Source organism: Rattus rattus, chromosome 7 (assembly GCF_011064425.1).
Source record: "Rattus rattus isolate New Zealand chromosome 7, Rrattus_CSIRO_v1, whole genome shotgun sequence".
In the NCBI taxonomy this organism is placed as follows: Eukaryota; Metazoa; Chordata; class Mammalia; order Rodentia; family Muridae; genus Rattus; species Rattus rattus.
In genome coordinates, this window is record NC_046160.1 from 57425558 (window position 1) to 57438760 (window position 13203).

A 13203-nucleotide genomic window follows, 5' to 3' on the forward strand; every position below is an offset into this window, starting at 1 on the left:
TTGTGTAAACAGTCTTTACCACAGGTTGATTTGTAAGTTCACTGGGTAAGGTTAATTTTCTTCTTCAATTTCTTTCTTCATAGGCTAGATGTTCTTATCATACAGATCTTTTACTTGCTTGGTTAAAGTCACACCGAGGTATTTTATATTATTTGGGACTCTTATGAAGGGTGTCGTTTCCCTAATTTCTTTCTCGGCTTGTTTCTCTTTTGTGTAGGGGAAGGCTACTGATTTATTTGAATTAATTTTATACCCAGCCACTTTGCTGAAGGTATTTATCAGCTTTAGTAGTTCTCTGGTGGAACTTTTGTGATCACTTAAGTATACAATCATATCATCTGCAAATAGTGATATTTTGACTTCTTCCTTTCCAATCTGTATCCCTTTGATCTCCTTTTGTTGTCTGATTGCTCTGGCTAGGAGTTTGAGAACTATATTGAATAAGTAGGGAGAGAGAGGGCAGCCTTGTCTAGTCCCTGATTTTAGTGGGATTGCTTCAAGTTTTTCTCCATTTAGTTTAATATTAGCTACTGGTTTGCTGAGTATGGCATTTACTATGTTTAGGTATGGGCCTTGAATTCCTATTCTTTCCAGGACTTTTATCATGAAGGGGTGTTGAATTTTGTCAAATGCTTTCTCAGCATCTAATGAAATGATCGTGTGGTTTTATCTTTCAGTTTGTTTATATCATGGATTACGTTGATGGTTTTCCATATATTAAACCATCCCTACATCCCTGTGATGAAACCTACTTGATCATAACTTCGGGACCTGCTATCTGTCTAGGAAATTGTCCATTTCCTCCATTTTCAAGTTTTGTTGAATATAGGCTTTTATAGTAAGATCTGATGATTTTTTGAACTTCCTCTGACTCTGTTTTATGTCTCCTTTTCATTTCTGATTTTGACATTAATTTTCTCTCTGTGTCCTCTCGTTAGGTCTGGCTAAGGGTTTATCTATCTTGTTGATTTTCTCAAAGAACCAACTTTTGGTTCTGTTGATTCTTTCTATGGTCCTTTTTGTTTTTCTACTTGGTTGATTTTAGCTTTGAGTTTGATTATTTCCTGCCTTCTGCTCCTCCTGGGTGTATTTGCTTCTTTTTGTTCTAGAGCTTTTAGGTGTGCTGTCAAGCTGCTGACATATGCTCTTTCCTGTTTCTTTCTGCAGGCACTCAGCGCTATGAGTTTTCCTCTTAGCACAGCTTTCATCGTGTCCCATAAGTTTGGGTATGTTGTACCTTCATTTTCATTAAATTCTAAAAAGTTTTTAATTTCTTTCTTTATTTCTTCCTTGGCCAGGTTATCATTGAATAGAGCATTATTCAACTTCCACGCATATGTGGGCATTCTCTCCTTATTGTTATTGAAGACCACCTTTAGCCCGTGGTGGTCTGATAAGAAGCATGGGATTGCTTCCTGCACCCAAATCCCATGTGAGGGAGAGCTAAACCTTCAGAAGGGCAGACATACCTGGGAAGCCAGAAAAGACTACATTTCTGACTCCAGAGGAAAACTCCTAAAGCCATCTGGGACCCTTGTGTACAGAGGCCCGGGAAAAGGCTGGGCAGGCCCTTTTTGTTGCTGCCCTCACGGAGAGCTTGAACGCAGGACCCCAGGAGCAACTTCAGGCCCGGGACCAGAGGTAAGACCAACTTTTCTGCTCCAAGTGACCTGCCTGGTGGACTCAGGACACACAGCCAAAATTCCTCTGGGACTGGATACTTCTGGTGTTTAGCTGGAGCCTGAACGTTGCTGATCCCAGCCCATAGCTCCCTGTTCCCAAACCCTGTGGGAGGGAGAGCTCACCGTCCAGACAGGTGGGCACTCCTGAGACTGCAGAGTGGGAGAGATCATCAATACTGCCCACCAAAGGGAGCTGTTTGACTGGGTCCCTTCAGATCTGGGCAGTGTGTGGACCACAGCGTTGAGTGCCTCTATCTTCCTGTTCCCAGAGACCCTATATAGTTTCCTCTTGGGCCAGGGATGTGGGTAGGGGTGGGCAGTATTGGTGGTCTCTCCTGCCCTGCAGTCTCAGAGTGCCCCCCTGTCTGGGCGGTGAGCTCTCTCTCCCAAGGGTTTGGGAGCAGGGAGCTGTGGGCTGGGATCAGCAAGGTTCTGGCCCCAGCTAGAGACTGGAAGTGCCAGGTCCCTGAGGAATTTTGCCTCTGTGAGTTTTGAGTCCACCAGGCAGCTCACTTGGAGTAGAAAAGTTGGTCTTACCTCCGGCCAGAGCCTGGAGTCGCTTCGCAGATCAGGGTTTCAACTCTCTCTGAGGGCAGCAACCAGAAGGGCCTGCCCTGCCTTCGCTCGGGACCCTGTGCACAGGGGGCCCAGATCCCTAGTGATATCTTTGAAAGACCATTAGTTGAGAATCAGAAGTGTATAAATATAGTCTTATATGGTGTGTGTGTGTGTGTGTGTGTGTGTGTGTGTGTGTTAAGCACAGATATTTGTATGTGTCTATTGGATCTCTAAGGGACTGCTACATAAGAAACAAAGAATAAATGGGCCTGATTATACCTTAGATCTGCCAACTGAAAATCATTTGTAGAAAGGAAAAGCCTAGAGCTTCAGATGAGTCTCCACCACACCTAACATATGCCCACTATAGTGCACCCACTTGCGAAAGTGCCTTTGTTTAGCTTATGTCCCAGGTGTTATGAGTATTGGGTTACTGGTCACATGGTCACATGGTCCTTTGTTCTTTTTGTTGGTTGGGAAACCTGAGAAACCATTCACCTGCATATTCGGTTGGTTTCAACAAGCCCTTCTCTGTTTATCTCATAGGTTTGTTTATGCCAAAACCACACAATTTCCCTAGGACAACTCCAAATATGAAGGTTCACAATAATCTAGGTCCCTTTCCTTACCCCAGTGTAAAGGTAAAAATTTAGAATTAAGATAACATTGATCATTATGTGTAATTTCTGACAAGCCAGAATCCATAAATTAAAGTACTTAATAGGGACACTTCCGGACTATAGTCTCTGAGATCTGTCACCTTGCATGACTTTCCTCTTGTAACTATCTGTGTACTCTGCTAAAAGAGAATTGTCTCTTTACGACTTTACCAAGATACAACTGATTGCATTCCAAAAGAGAAAAGATAGAAGGATTGAATTAAATTAAAGCACAAATTAAGTGCCACAATTACAGCTTTTAGTAGACAAAGAGACACAGGGATAGCTCAGTTGGTAAGGCACTAAGAACTCATGTAAACACGCCAGTCATGGTGACACATGTCTGTAATCTCAACAGTGAGGAAGTGGAGACAGGAAGATTCTTGATGTTCATTGGTCAGCCAGTCAGGCCTCATGGTGGGCTTCAGTCCAATAAGAGACCTTGTCAGTGAAGATAACAATCAAGGTTGTCTTCTGGTATACACGCATGTAGTCTCTCAGACACAAACACATATGTACGTACATGCATACAGGCACACACATACATGAAAACAGATGAAGAAAAAGAAAAACTGCTTGTAAATTTTAGAAGATTTTTCAAAAGGCAGATATTGTTTTAGATAGTAGGTTGATACCATTATTACCCAATATTTGATTGGAAGAGAGTATAAAAGAAAGGTTCAAATAACTTAGTTGTATGAGATGCTTCTAAAACATTCTTTGGGAGGTAATATAGAATGTATTATCCATAGAGTAACTTTAGGTGCTTTCAATAAAGGATTGGGCAGAGTCAGCACTGTTAGCACTGTCAGCAAAATAATAAAAAATAGGATTTGAGCAGCATTTTGGGATAGACAAAAGGCTAAAATAAAGGGAGCGTTGCTTTTTCTTTCAGTAAATTTACTCTGTCTTAGTTAGGGTCTTATTGCTGTGAACAGACACCATGACCAATGTAAGTTTTATAAAGGACAAAATTTAATTGGTGCTGGCTTACAGGTTCAGAGAGGTTCAATCCACTATCATCAAGGGGGAGCATGGCATCCAGGCAGGCATGGTGCAGGAGGGCTGAGTTTCTCTTCACCTGAAGGAAGTCAGGAACCAACTGAACATCCCTGGGCAGCTAGAAGGAGGGTCTCCAAGCCCACCCCACAGTGACACACTTCCTCCCACAAGGCCACACCTTCTGATAGTGCCACTCCCTGGGCCAAGCACATGCAAACCATCACACACTCCTTTTTAACTGAGAAATGTAGTCAGAACAACTCAAAATGTGAACTTGCCAGGAGATAGACCCACTAGTATGTTTAGTATGCCACTAGATATTTTTCAGGGCATCCCAAGAAACAATGAAATCTGTATGTTTTTTGGCTTTTTGGTAAAATACCTGGCTCTCAGAATTAAAGTAAACAAAGAATAATAAAGCTGACAATCAGTTAAAACGTCTCCTGTTCTTTAATTAGAAAGACGTAAATCAGGAAGGACACATACTTGTCACATACCCAATGAGCCAAGGGAAAATCTGATGTCCTCTGCTGAGCAGAAACAGGACGATCCCAGTGACTCCCAGTGACTCCCAGTGACTTCCAGTGACTCCCAGTGACTCCCAATGACTCCCAGTGATGCTGCTTCAGGGGAGTTAGCATGGCTGGATGATGTTTTGTTCTTCAAGCTCCCAATAGAGTTAGATAGCCAAAGGAGAAAAGGATGTCTGGAAGGTGATCATTCTAGCTATTCTCACAGAAAGAGTTACAAGATTCATAAGGGAAACGACAAGTAAGCTTGTCCAAAACAAAGTGTCTGTGACTTTGATACCACTATTCAGCAACATCGACATAGAAAACACCGCCTTCATTTTTATTTTCAGGAAATGCAAAACAAAGGCATTCAGGTTTGTTCTGATGAGTAGAAAAAGCTGTGAGTACAGGAAGCAAAGAGCCCACGCCTAGTTCTTCCCAGAAAGAATCGAAAAAATTGAAAAAGGAGAAAATAGTACTTGATATTTAAAACAAAATTAAGTTTCAGAGACAGGTGTTAATATTCAGCTACTTGAGAAGCTAAGGAAAGAATTCTTTTAGCTCGTGAAATGAAGCTAGCTTGGACAATATAAGTCCTGTTTCTTTAAGAAAGTGTGTGTGTGTGTGTGTGTGTGTGTGTGTGTGTGTGTGTGTGTGTGTGTGTGTAATATGTAACAATTTTCAGACACTGCCCTTCTACTGCAACATTAAAAATAAACTTAGTTCTTGTGAGAGAGTGGAGGCAGAGGGTCAGGAGTTCAAGGCAAGCCCCAGCCATACAGTGAGTTTGAAACCTGACTGAGCTGCAAGAGATGCTGGTTTCAAAACCAAAAAACCACAAACAAACAAATAAACAAACAAACAAACAAACCAACCACCACCGACAAATCTCCCAAAGCAGAATTCAGGCCTTTCAGTAAGTGATAAAGATCTAGCTGGGACTTCTGTGTAATTGTGAATTTAAAACATGAACCAGTGGCACTAGATGGGCCTGAAGGATCCTAGGAGCTTTCGCTAGCCTTACACCCACCCACCTCAGGTCAAAGTTAGGCCAGGTTCCATTCTGTGCCCACAGGAACATTCTCATAATGTACTGACTGATGCTTGCCAGCCAATAGATTTAAAGGTCAATATGCTTAGTCAATAAGTTTGAGCTATAACCTTGCTTAAACTGTGTCCCTAAAAAGTAATAAAAACTGCTTGTAATAGCCATTTGAAGTTGAAAGACCCTCAGATTGAGGAGACTCTCACTCCAATCCTGAGGACACCCACCACCCCACAAACACGTGGGACTCAGTCTTGATGTAAAAACAAGAGGTTTACTTTGGGATATCAATGCATTGGGGCTCAACATGGTCCTCACGCTAGGAGGGATGTAAAGAGCCTCTAACAGCAGAAATGTACAGCTTAAATCGTCATTTAAGATTACACAGTTTTATTAGCTCAGCTATTTCAGTGTCAAGGATAACTGACTAGGCAGATGTTTCTCGTCCTGGAGTTCTTGGGACAAGGCTGCAAGCATATCAACATAGCCATTTCAGTACCAAAGACATCTGACTTGATATATGTTTTCCCATCCTGGGATTCCCAGGACAAGGACCAAGGATATCTGACTTGGCAGATGTTTCTCTCCCGGAGTTCCCAGGACAAGGCTATAGCTATGTCAGCACAGCTATGTCAGTACCAAGGATGTCTAACTTGATATAGGTTTTCTCGTCCTGGGGCACAATCTATAGTGGTCAGTCAGCTTCCCGGAGATATTTCCTACCTTGTAATTGCCCTGTAGTAAATCCAATCTATACCATCCGTTCTTATGGTCAGGCAGCTTCCTAGAGAGTGGGTGGGAATGTGCTTTCTGTACTTTCTGGTCTATTGTCAACGTCTAGGGGTTAAGCAAGGGCCAGCTTAAAAGATTCTCATTCTTAAGAAATGGCTGCACTAATATCAAACGGGGATCTTTCAGAGTGGCCTTCTAGTCACTTGTCACTTGCCTTGAGGGACTGATAGAGGGTCTTCCCCAACAGACTGGAAAATAAACTTTTTGCTTTTGCATTGGTCTGCGTCATCTCGGTGTCTCACTCAGGCGAGAGAGTGGGGTGGGGGAGTGAGGTGGTGTCGTCTCGAAGTAAGTACCACTGACCAAGGGTCAGAGTCTTACATTTGGGGACTGGAGGGAAGTTAGGGAGAGAGGAGAAAACTTGTCAGTTGTAGTAAAGAGGGCAAGTCAGTTACTCTCTGCTCCTCTGAGTGGCCTACCTTTGGAGTAGGATGGCCACTGGTAGGAACCTTCAACTTGCAGGTGATCAAAGCAGTAGAGGAAAGAGTCTTTAGGCCAGGATCCCTCGGGCACTCAGACCTTATATAGTTACCTGGAAGAATCTAGTAGAGGACCCCCTACTCCCATGGATAAAAGCCTTTTTTTCCCCATGACCCACCTCACAGGTTCTGGCCATCAGGAAAAAAGAAACATGGGAGGAGGGATCTGGACCTGAGAAGAAGTCGATCCTCCAAGACCCTCAACAGCAGTCTTGTTGCTCCAAGACCTTCCTCCTCCATATGCCCCTAACCTTGCCCCAATGGCCCCACCAGCACCAGCACTGGCCCCGGGATTGTTGGCCAATATGGAACTGGGTCTATTGTACCCCCTTTACTGGTCGGAGGAGCAGGAGGAGACCCCCCAATGTCCCCATCCTGCCATGAGGACCCAAAGTCAGAGAGCCACCTCCCCTGATACCATGGTGGCTCTTCTGCTGAGAGCATATGGGCCCCTAGATGATGAGGGCAATCAGGTTATGCAATATTGGTCATTCTTGTTTGGATTGGAACTCTCAGCATCCACCTTTCTCCCATAATCCCAAGGGTTTGATTGATCTCTTTGAGACTATTTTACCCATCAGCCCACCTGGGGTGATGTCCAACAACTCACAAGAGTGCTTTTCATGACTGAAGTGAGAGAAGATAATGTAGGATGCCAGAAAGAATGTCCCCTCAGACACGGGGGCTATCGATTGACCAGGCTGTCATCAACAGCCAGTTTCTCCTCACTAATCCTGGCTGGAACTTTAATATGGCAGAAAGTAAGGAGTACCTGAAGGTCTACCACCAGGCTCTGTTGGCAGGTCTCAAGGAGGCTGCACGACAACCCACCAATTTGACCAAGGTACGTGAGGTTAAGGAGGGACCAGATGAGTCATCCTCAGCCTTTCTAGAGCAGCTCCTGGAGGCAGTCTACCAATATACACCCTATGACCCCAACAGTGGGGAGCACAAAGCCACTGTGACCAGGCTTTTATAGACCAGGCTAGTAGAGATATCGGGAAAAAGCTTCAGAGGCTAAAGGGACTTCAGGATAAGTTGTTGAGGGATTTCGTACAGGTTGCTGAGAAAGTCTACCATAACATGGAGACAGAGGAGATGGAGCAGAGAAAGAGAAAGGAAGAAGATGAAAGGGAGATGAAAAAAGAAAAGTGACAGGAAAGCAATTTACAGAGATTCTTGGCTATAGTAGTTAGGGAGAGAGAGAAGGGAGACTCCAATCAAAGAGACGGAAAATCCTTTAAAAAGGACCAGTGTGCTTATTGCAAGGAAAGGGGCCACTGGGCCTGAGAATGCCCTAACAAATGGATGCTGGGGGCCTTGTGAAATGGCAAAGGTGTTAGCCCTGGAGGAAGACAGCAACTAGGGAGGACAGGGTTGGGATCCCCTCCCTGAACCCAGGGTAACTCTGACAGGGAAGGAAAACCCATTCAATTCTTGGTGGACACTAGGCCTCAACACTCGGTCCCCCTCCAAGCTGATGGCCCCATTTCCAAGAAAAAAAAATTCTTGAGTCCAAGGAGCCACTGGCACCAAAATGTATTCATGGACTACCTGAAGAAAGTGGACCTAGGGATGGGTCAGGTATCCCATTCATTTATGGTCATCCCAGATTGTCCATACCCTCTGTTGGAGCAAGACTTTCTCTCCAAAATGGGGATCCAGATACACTTCTTGCCACAACTAACTGTCCCAAAGGAGAGTTCATACACATTCTGACTATCAGACTAGATAATGAGTATAAATTGTTTGAAACCACCTTTACTCAGAACCAGGACTTGACTTGGTGGTTGGAAACATTCCCATCAGCCTGGGCAGAAGTGGCAGGGATGGGCAAAACAAAATGTCTTCCACCCCTGGTGGTAGAACTCAAGGCACAGGCTACCCCAGTGACTCTCAGACAATAACCTATGTCTCAGGAGCATGAGAAGGAATTAAACCACACATCTCTAGGCTCCTCCAGCCTGGGGTGTTGCCTAAGTGCCATTTGGCCTAGAACACACCTCTCTTGCCAATTAAGAAGCTGGGCACTAATGATAATCACCCAGTCCAGGACTTACGAGAGGTAAACTGTTGAGTGGCTGACATCCACCCTACTAGACCTAACCCCTACACTCTGTTGAGTTCTTTGCCACCTTCCAGAATTTGGTACTTTGTCTTAGACTTGAAAAATGCTTTCTTCTGCCTACCCTTGGCACCTCAAAGTCAAGAATACTTAGCTTTTGAATGGAAAGACCCATAGGATGGGACCCCCATGGTCAGGTGATGTGAACTAGATTCTCCACTGGTTGGGCTCAATCCAGCCACCTTGCTGCCTGATCCCAACCTATAGCCATCACAGCATGAGTGTCAAATATTGGCAGAAACTCATGCGTGGAGAAAAGACCTCCGACTGACCCTTGCTGGGAGCCAAGGCTATTTGGTTTATAGACAGGAGCAGTTTTCTTCATGAAGGTCAGTAATGATTGGTTGCTGCCATGGTGGATGTATCATATGGGCAGAAGCTCTACCCCTTGGCATGTCAGAGCAGAAAGTAGAGCTAATTGCCCTCACCAATGCCTTGGAACTTGGGACCTGGCAAGAAAATTAACATCTACATGGATAGCAGGTATGTCTTTGTCACAGCCCACATCCACAGGGCTATATACCAAGAGAGAGTACTGCTCACATCAGAGGGAAAGAAATAAAAATACAAGCAAGAAATCTTGGATCTCTTGGGTGACTTGATGAAGCCAGCAACTGTATTATTCATTGCCCAGGACAACAGAAGGGAAGAAACTCAATGGTGCGGGGCAATAACCAGTCAGATCAAGTGACTCAAGAAGTGGTTGAGGAGGAACTTATCCCAGTTATGGGTCTGCAAGAGACACCCACTGGGAAATGGGACTGGACTAAGAGATGGCCTCACTTAGAATATACAGAAGAAGAAAAGGCCCAAATTTCTAGCTACCCCACCAACTATTACTTAGAGGAGGAAAGACAATGGTGCACTCAAGAGGGGAAAACTATACTCCCCTGAGAACAAGAAAAATGGCCAAATGCATAAATGGACTCATTGAGGATATAGGAAGCTCATCCAAGCAGCCAAGGGAACTAAGGTATATGAAATGGACCTTAGGTTTTTAGCCAGAGAGACAGTAGAACAGGGTAAGTTATATCAGCAAGTAAGTGCTCATGCAGCAAAAACAACCTGGGGTATTTTGGGAGGTGGATTTCCCAAAGTTAAGCGAGGAAAGTATGGTTACAAATACCTCCTAGTGTTTGTAGATACTTTCTCTGGATGGGTTGAGTCTTTCCTCACCAAGCAGGAAACAGCTACCAGGGTAGCCAAGAAGATATTAGAAGAAATTTCCCTGCTGTTCAGAGTGCCTAAGGTAATTGGATTGGACAGTAGTCCTGCTTTTGTTTCTAAGGTAAGTCAAGGATTGGCAGAGATATTGGGGACTAATTGGAAGCTCCATTGTGCATACTGTCCCCAGAGCTCAGGGCAGGTAAAGAGAATGAACAGAACTCTAAAATAGAGACCTTAACTAAATTGACCTTGGAGACTGGCACTGACTGGGTGGTGCTCTTTTCCCTCACCCTGTTTGGAGTCCAGAACACCCCCTACCATTTTAACCTGACCCCTTTTGAGATTCTGTTTGGTACGCCAGCTCCCTTGGTGTCCACTAGACCCTCCCTGGAGGTATCCCAACTCACTGATAGGAACCTCTTCTTGAGGCTCCTAGCCATTCAGTCATTACAACACAAGATTTGGCCCAAACTGTCTGCCTTATATGCTCCAGGAATGCCAGAGACCCCTCACCATTACCAGACTGGTGACTGGGTCTACGTTTGGAGGTATTGGACACAGTTGCTGGAACCCTGGTGGAAGCAACCCTTCCTGGTGCTGTTAACCACTCCCACAGTCCTCAAGGTGGATGGTATTGCAGCCTGGTCCAATTGTATTCATCCCATGTGAAACTCCCCAGGGACCCCTGCTGGTTGGTACGGAAGAGGGACTATCCACTCAAACTCAAGACTTCTTGGCCCTGATCATGTCTGTCTGGTGGTACCTCTGGATTTTGATTCCTTCCCCCATTCTATGTGTCCCCCTTGTGTCTGTCCGTCAAACCTGGGCTGTGGATTCTACTGGAACTGGAGATGAGGCTGACTCCCTGACAGAGCCTCCAAACCTCTCAATACCTGGTGGCCCAACCTTACTTTCGGCCTGTACCAGCTAGCAGCAGGACTTGACTTGTGAGACATCGCCACCCAAGACAAGAGTGCTGGCAGAAGCAAACTGCCCATATGGGAGAAAGAGGGCTCTGGGCCGGGAGTGGGATGGGGAGCTTGGCGATAGTATTTGAATTCCCTGCACAAAGATATCACCTATGGGAGACCTCCATTGACATTTACCCTCGAGATGGAAGAAGCCTGGCAGAAGAAATTCACTGATGCGGGGGTCCAGACCAGTTTTATTGCGTTGCCTGGGGATGGGAGACTCCAGGAGACACCTAATGGAACCCTTCCTCTTGTTGGGGCTTGATCATGGCAAAAAGAAATAACATGATTCTGAACCTACCAGAGGGACCTAGGGTATTGGGATACCCCCTGCACAAACACCACTTGTAACCCAATAATAATCAGATTCACTCGGAAAGGCAAAGAAGCAATGGGATGGCTAAAGGGAAAAACTTGGAGACTCAGGTTGTACAAACTGGGTTATGATAATGGTCAAGGTGAGAGAAGGGCTAGCCAAATGGAAGAGAGAAAGAGAACAGAGTTAGGACTCGTTCCAGTCTTGGTTTTACTCCTTCTCTTGGCCAGCCACCCTCATATCCACCTTGTTAGGGCTCCTAATTGTTCTCCTGCTATTGTTGACCTTTGGACCCTGTGTACTGAACAAGCTTATAGCCTTCATAAAAGAGAATAGGTGTAGTACAGCTGATGGTCCTGCACCAACAATATGAGACCCTGAGGACAGGACCTGAAGAATAAGAGTTAGTCGCCAGAGACCCCAGATTGGAGCTTGTACAAGAAAAAGGGGAATGAAAAACCTTAGGGGTTTTTGCTAGCCTTATACCCACCCACCTTAGCCAATAAATTTGAACTGTAACCTTGCTGTAACCTGTGCACCTAAAATGTATAAAAACTGCTTGTAATAGTCATTTGGGGTCACCATCTAGTCACTTGCCTTGAGGGACTGATTGAGGATCAACCCCAATACAACACCTGGAAACTAAACTCACGCTTTTGCATTGATCTGCATCTTGGTGTCTCAGGGGACGTCTTGAAGGAAGTACCACCCAGTGACCGAGGGTTGGGGTCTTACAGGACACAAAGACAAAGGGTAATACAATTAGCTGTTCCATCCTGGCCAATAGGTAACAAAATCAAAGGAAACAGATTGCAATAAGTACTGTGTTATTACTTCCAGGCCATAAACCTAAAAGACATGCAGATGATGATAAAGAAATTTAATATTTTGTGATGTCCAAGACATATCCACAAGTTCTATACCACATAGCAACTCTCAGCCCAGTACAAGGTTAAATATTTGTAATATAAACACATACATACATGTGAGTGTGTGTGTGTGTGTGACAGAGAGAGACACAAACACAGTAAAAGAGAGAGAGAGAGACAGACAGAGAGAAAGACAGAGACAGAGAGAGACAGAGAGAGAAAGACAGAGACAGAGAAAGACAGAGAGAAAGACAGAGAGAGACAGAGAGAGACAGAGAGAGACAGCCAAGGTCTTATGTGTGGCCACTCAGCCTAGCCTGGAACTTTCTGTGTAGCCCATCCTGGTCCCAAGCTTCTCCTGATCCTCCTGTCTCTACCTCTCAAATAGTAGGGTTGTAGGTATGCTTCACCGTGTTTGACTATAAATGGACCAGTACTAAGGTTAACTATTTTCTCTCTTTGTTGGCCCTAAAGAGTTGAACACTGTTTTCATGTCCAAGGTCCTGGTCAATTTTGGAAAAGAACATTTTTGCACACATTCAACTAAAACTACAAAGGACAGAGAACGTAGAAGCAACCCTACCCTTTCCTTTGTTCCTGCCTTGTCTCCCCAGGATGTTTTCATCTTTACTTTATAAGAAAGGGTAACTTTGCAGGCAGCATAATGACTCGACAGATAAGAATGTAGGATAATCTGTATGGTCCCTGGGAGAAAAGTGAATCTGGTAGTATGTCCTCTGACCGTGCATGCAAGCACACACACACACACACACACACACACACACACACACACACACACACACACACACTTCTCCATACTTCTCCATATTCACTTTCCTTTCAAGGACACCTTCCTTGTTCTGACTCCAATAAATTCTCCTCATGTTCCATTCTGTGTCCCTTAAAAATCTGTTTACACATAAAACTATGAAGCTGAGAAAGGGACCCTGTGCCCTTAGTTACATGACCGCCATAATAGATTGCCTATTATTTTCTAATTATTCCAGACCAAATTGGGCAGGAGAT